The sequence below is a fragment of the Passer domesticus genome, chromosome 2, assembly GCF_036417665.1.
Source record: "Passer domesticus isolate bPasDom1 chromosome 2, bPasDom1.hap1, whole genome shotgun sequence".
Classification (NCBI taxonomy): domain Eukaryota; kingdom Metazoa; phylum Chordata; class Aves; order Passeriformes; family Passeridae; genus Passer; species Passer domesticus.
In genome coordinates, this window is record NC_087475.1 from 9,246,231 (window position 1) to 9,252,633 (window position 6,403).

The 6,403-nt window shown below is 39.1% G+C and overlaps 1 long non-coding RNA gene across 1 annotated transcript; it reads left to right on the forward strand.

The window, feature by feature from the left end:
• Nucleotides 1-97: 97 nt before the first annotated feature.
• LOC135293338 (uncharacterized) lies at nucleotides 98-6,062 on the forward strand. The gene is made up of 2 exons (XR_010355418.1): nucleotides 98-662; nucleotides 816-6,062. It is a non-coding gene; the product is annotated as an uncharacterized LOC135293338 (long non-coding RNA).
• The last annotated feature ends 341 nt before the right edge of the window (nucleotides 6,063-6,403 follow it).

The following is a 6,403-nucleotide window of genomic DNA, read 5'->3' on the forward strand; positions in this document are numbered from 1 at the left end:
CTGGGCAGCCTGTTCCAATGTCTAATTATCCTTTCTGTGAAGAAATTCCTCCTAATGTCCAACCTAAACCTCCCCTGGTGAAGCTTAAGATCATGTCCCCTAGTCCTATCACTGTTTGCCTGTGAGAAGAGACCGACCCCCACCTGGCTACACCCTCCTGTCAGGGACTTGTAGATCGTGACAAAATAGAGATCTCAAAGACAGAGGCAAGGGCAAAGTCTGTACCAGGAAGAAAATAACCCTGTGCAATAATAAAGGCAGAGAGATGATTTAATTAATAAACAAACAAACAAACTCCACAACAAAACCAACCAACCAAAGGCAGAAAAGGAGTTGTGAGTGCAGGAGAGGCTCCCCTCATGCACTCCAGCTCAGTGATCAGGGCAGTGTGGCAGTGTCAGAGGTGCCCTTTTTGCTCTCTGCTAGGTGGCTCTCCTCTTGTTTGCCAGACCCTTTCCTTCAAAGGTTCCTTGGGCCACAGAACCCTAAGCCCTGCTGTGACACCAGCTGTTGGCCTGCAGCATTTGCCTGCTGTCCCTGGGCCTTTTCCCCTCACCAGCAGGATCCTTTCTGCCTCGCCACCAAAAGTCTGGAGTCCTTCTGGAGACACGAATTGTCACCCCAGCAGTATCGCCAGTGCCTGCATGGATGAGCAGCACAAGGTGACAGGCTGAGAAGACAAGCCTTTGCAACCCCTCCATGAAATCCTGAACCTGAGCACAAACAAAACTGAGGTACCAAGCCACGTTGGCAGATGGTGCCTCTGTCCTGCCCAGGAGTCTCCAGTCATGGCTTCTCTCCTCCTCTTGGTGCAGGTACTTGGTTCATGCTCAGCTGGCTCTGGTGATAGATGTTGTTTCTTCCTGCCTGCTCCCAGGTAACTGCTGATCACCCTGTGGGGGTTAGTACAGACCTGGGACCTACAGGAGCACCAGATATGAAGTCTGCGATATTATTAATGGGATAACACTACTGGCTACTTCTGCTTACCTGCTACTGTTCTTTAATGCAAGTTAGGGTGTCACCAGATTTACACAAAAAGTGCCAATAAACACTTGGTCTGAATGATTTATCTCATTCTAAAATGATTTATTTTACTTTTGATAACCATTGAAAAGCTTTTGGAACACTGAGTCATGACTACTGTGGAAGAAAGTGTAGCCAGCACTATGAAAGGTAAGTCATAGAAATAAAATAAGCCAATACAAAATCATACTGTTCAAGGTTGGACTTTTATTTAAGGCAAAATATAATCACAGCTTTAATATTCATAATATGGATATACACAGTTTGTTCTGCCACTATGAAGCTCAGTATTATCACTGCTTTTAAAAAGCTATAAAATCTAGTTTCTATCATAATCTACAATACAAAACTAATACAATAAACACATTCTGAAAGATCACAGTGTTTAAAATATTAGAAAAGCAGGGGTCCTGCTTTCAAACAATAAGGTGCATCTCTAAAGAATCAAATCAGCCTTGATTCTACAGGCCTGTACCACATCATGGCTGTGAATGGCTGTAACACTGAGAAACCAATCTAGGGTGTGGCACGTACTCAAGGAATGAACATCACACACTGGCATATACTGAATAATCAAGTGTCACCAACACAAACTAGACATTAAATAATGCCATTTAAGTTCCCTGTAGTTTTTATTTGTATTGGTATTCACATATATTGCAGAGATATTGAGATAAAATGTGTATAAATTGCTATCAAACAGGGCCCTGCATATGCAAACACCTGTGCTTTCCTCATACTATGCAAACAAGCCTTACTAATTCCATGGGACTCATGTGTAAAGGAAAGTTTGTAGGCCTGGGGTCTGGAATGACATAGTTTACCCCTGTTTCACACATGTGGAAGGAGCTACTTTGCATGCCTGGAATCAAGCAGAGGTTCACCACAGACATCAGCAGGTGGCCTATCAGGCTGTTAAAATGAGTGCAGGAGGCCAATTCAGTGGCAAAACCAGACCATTGTTAAAAGAAATCCTTCTCTCTTGTGTGGTCATGGTAATGAAGACAGAAGCAGAGTTGAATTTGTGGTCAGACAGCCTTCCTCTTCTATATGATGTAAAAATGTATGTTGGACTAGATTGTGTTTTCTATTCCCTACAGGATATAATTGACTTAAGAACTTTTACATAGTGATACAATGCTGTTGCTGAATGTCAGTACACTATAAATTCTCTTGTATTCAAATATCATTACACCACTGGACAAAATAAGTTTTTAATTAATTTTCTGCCATTCTAGCTGGTATTGTTGTACTTGACCTAAATGCTTCCATCTTCTCTTTGAGTCATGCCATGAACAAAGTCAAGGGACTCCCTTCTAAGCATTAAAAATAAATATGGCCTTATGCATTTTCAAGCAGATTCCTATTTATAAATATGTTTTTTGAGAGCATGATGTAGAATTTCCAATATATGGGGTGTAAGACCAATGGTGACAGTACAAATTAGTCAAGTTTAGTAATTCAAAGGCAGATTGTATTTTTTTAAACTGCCTCATCATGGATAGCGCACATCACTTCTGTTAAAAGACAGGAGTAGGCAGTAGGTTCAGCTACAGGCAACTCCTTCACAGGCAAATGTTTTTTAACATTTGATGACTTTGCTATAATGGCAATGGAGTGCTGTTCCAGGCAGCTGAAACATGCACAGTGCTTACTGTACCACTACCTGTGCCATGAGACACTGTGCTATTCCTCTGGAAAATGCCTATTCACATCTCTAAATTGCTGTATTGTTTTGTGGGCCCTGAGCATTTTTGGCTTATGGCTTTGAAGTATGTTGTTCCCTCAAAGTGGGATTTTTGGTCATTTTCTTATTTCTTTTCAATTTAGCTTTCAGCCGTTACTACTTAGTCTTATATAAACTGAAATGTCTTCTCAGAGCAGTCCAGGCTGTGCTGCCAGTCAGCAAGTGTTAGCTCTTCAGAGCAAGATTGCTCTTTGAAAATCAATCGGGCAATTTTAGTCCTGATATGCTAATCTTTCTACAGATTAGAATATGCACTTATGTCAGTGAATATTCAAGGTTTGTAGAAGATTACTGCACCTGAGATTTACTTGGCAGACCTCAGAGATCCAAAGAACAAGGATACAGTCTCAAAATGCATGCATACACTAAAATAGGTCACTGTTGGCATAAAACATGCAATATGTTGGCAGATGCTGTAACTGTATATGCAGAAAACTATGAATACAAAAACTTGATTGCTTATCAAAGTTTCCATTTGCACATATTGCCCCTCCACGTTTCTGAATAGAGCAGATACCTAGGGTTCATTTTTTTCCACAGTATTAAAAAACCAATCAGTATTCTTGTCATATTCTTTCCATGTCCATATATAATCAGTATTAGAACATCAAAGTGGCATTACTTAATTTGACAGAGTAGCAATAAATGTGATCCCTTTACTTGTATTCCCTTATGTATGTTTCCCAGAACTATTTAAAAGTGAATTTTGGAATGTTTAGCCATTTCACTTGGTTTCGATTGTCCTAACAGAACTGAAACACTGAAGCATGGAGATGTTGCCATGCCCCCTAGAAAGTCTCTTTTATTTAATGAAGTAAAACACCAGTGACAGTTGTTATAAAGGATAATGATTTTTCCTTAGCAGGTGGAAAATGGCACAGCCAGAGAGAAGAGACCATCTGGGAGCATAAAATAATGTAATGCAAGTTAGTAGAACACCCTGCTTAAGCAAAATCAATCAATCTTATTTTCAGGAACAGAAGACCTGGGTTGCTTCTTCAGCCTCCTCAAGTTATTCAAAGGTTGGGAAACAAAGGCAGGGAAATTGAAGGCAACAATGATGCAAACAAAGTAGATATTGAAAGCAGTGGCACAAAATAAACATCTGATTATGATGAGAAGTTGTGAGTAGCAATTAAAAATAAATATATATTTGTTAGAACTGTACTGCTGATAAAACTTACAGCATCTGGTTCTATGAATCCTGAAATCAATAAATCTGGACACTACAGATAAAGCTTCCCTTGAAATTATTCCCTGACAGTAATCTATGGATGGCAGGCTAAAAGTCATGAACAGTATATAGCTCCTTAAACTGATGTGTAATCTACAGCTTTACTCACAAACAGCACCACACAAACACAGGTACATCACAAATAAGCACCAATACCCACATAATGCATCCTCTTTGCTTTAACAGCATAATCAGAAATACTATTATATCACTTAAATTCATATTGCCTACACTTTAGAAACTAAACACAACCAAGAAACTAATGTGCAAACATGACGTAGTTACTGTGTTTTACATCCTGAAAGAGGCTTCTCAATTTCCCACAACACAGTCTTTTGTCACAGCACCAGGGCAGAATCTGTTCAGGAATACATTTTCCAGTTCCTAAGGGCCCAGTTTGGGAGCAGGAGGAGACAGCATTCCATGGAGAATGTCTAGCAAAGGTTGCAAGGTTGATTTCTCAAAGCAGGAAGAAGGGTACACAGAAGACCTTACTTTTTGTTACACTGGAAAGTGCTGACAGCTCTACTCAGGTTGCTGTTCTGTCAATGTCTTAAAAGCAGCAAATAAAGACTGCAATGGCACATTTGTAACAGCATATCTAGTACAGAGAAAAAATCAGATGAGACAATAAAGAGGGGAAAGATGAAAAATCCCTGTTCATTAAATGAATCGCATTTTCCAAAGAGCCCTGGGGTGTATTTGCACTGTGTTCAGAAGCTGTGACTATAGCACATCTAGAAGCCACCTTAACCCAGCCAGGTCAGGTAAGAAAAGCCACAAATCTCTGAGAGTGAGCTCAAACTGCCATGTCTGATGAAAGAGATGAACAAATACGTTCCAAGATTTTTACCAGATATATCCCATGAGACTGGATGTTCATGTGCTGCCCTTGCTGGAGTCAGTGCTGAACTCACATAACCTGCAGATATGTCTGGGACCTAGATTTCAAAAACTGGGTGGTTCCATGAGTTTTCTCCTTGTTGAATGGACTGACTCTTACTCAAATAACTGTTTTGTCTCTCCAAAATGTGGCTTCATATACAGAGAACGGTTGTGGGGATAGGAGATCTGTGTTGAGTGTGCTGTTGATCACAACACAGAGGAGATCAGAGTCTTCTCTGAATGTGAATTGGAAGAAATTCTACAAAGAGAGACACATAGGAGAAAGCACTAGAAAAGACACTGAGCTCAATGTTTATTCCCTGGCATTTGTGAAGGATCACATTTAGAAGAAGTGGATAGGCCAAGTTTTACCTTCCAAATGTGTTACAGGAACCAACTAGATAAAAAATCCTAATGGACTGGGGATCTTCACTACTGACAGCTGGCTCTGCTCCGATCCAACAGGAGCACTTCCACAGCGCTGGGCAGAGCACACTCACATATCCACTGACTTTTTGATTCAGCCTCATGTGTACACCCTCCCTATGGAATTCACCCCTCTGTGTGCACACATCTCACTGTTTAGAGTAACCAAGTGACATTAGTGGCTTTCTTAAAAGACCATATAGCCTTTTAACTTATGTGTTTTAATAAACACATAACAAATGTATATTGAGATTTAACATTTCCATTCGCTGAAAGATATCTAAGTTCTTGACAAACTGATACAGAACTGCATTGCTTTATTCACCAGTGAAATATGGTTATTTCTATGATTAAGTAATTAATTAGAGCTGCACAGTGCAAGACAGAGTAACAGAAATCCTTATCTGCAGCTCATAATAATGTAAGCCATCTCATTAAAATAACAGTGGCAAGAGCAGGAAGGGATTATTATATTAAAATGTGGAAGGATTTCAAGACCTAGCTCCAACTTATAGCCTGATCAAAGCCCACTGAAATGAAATGGGAACTTTAATCCATTAGGCATTAAAAATAAAGAAATTGTAATCTCCTCCAGCTGAGAATGCAGGAAGAGGGACTGCTTTGTTTGGCAGTGCATGAACAGCAGCTTTTTCTCTCTAACTTCAGTTTTAGACATACTGGTCTTCCTGATTTGTCTTTACAGATATTATTCCCATATAAATAAAAATAAATAAATAAATAAATTTTAAATACAGATATTAATTTTCTATTTTTTAGTAGAAATCTATATTAGTGTTTTCTTTAGTTTTCAAGTACCATGTCATCATATCTATAATACATAGAAAACAGCATATATTTGCAAATATACGTGCTAGTGCAACTAGTATTGAGCAACCCCTTTATTTCTATCTAAATTATTTTCTAGCTAAAAATCATTTGGGCATATCCATTATCTTGATAACTAAGAAAAAAAGCAATTTTGAGTTTTGTTATCAGGTTTTTTCTGAGGATCAGTATGCCACCCCAGGATTGTATTCACTTTGCAGGGTTTGTAGTGAAAAATTCATCAAGGAAAATAGGTTTTC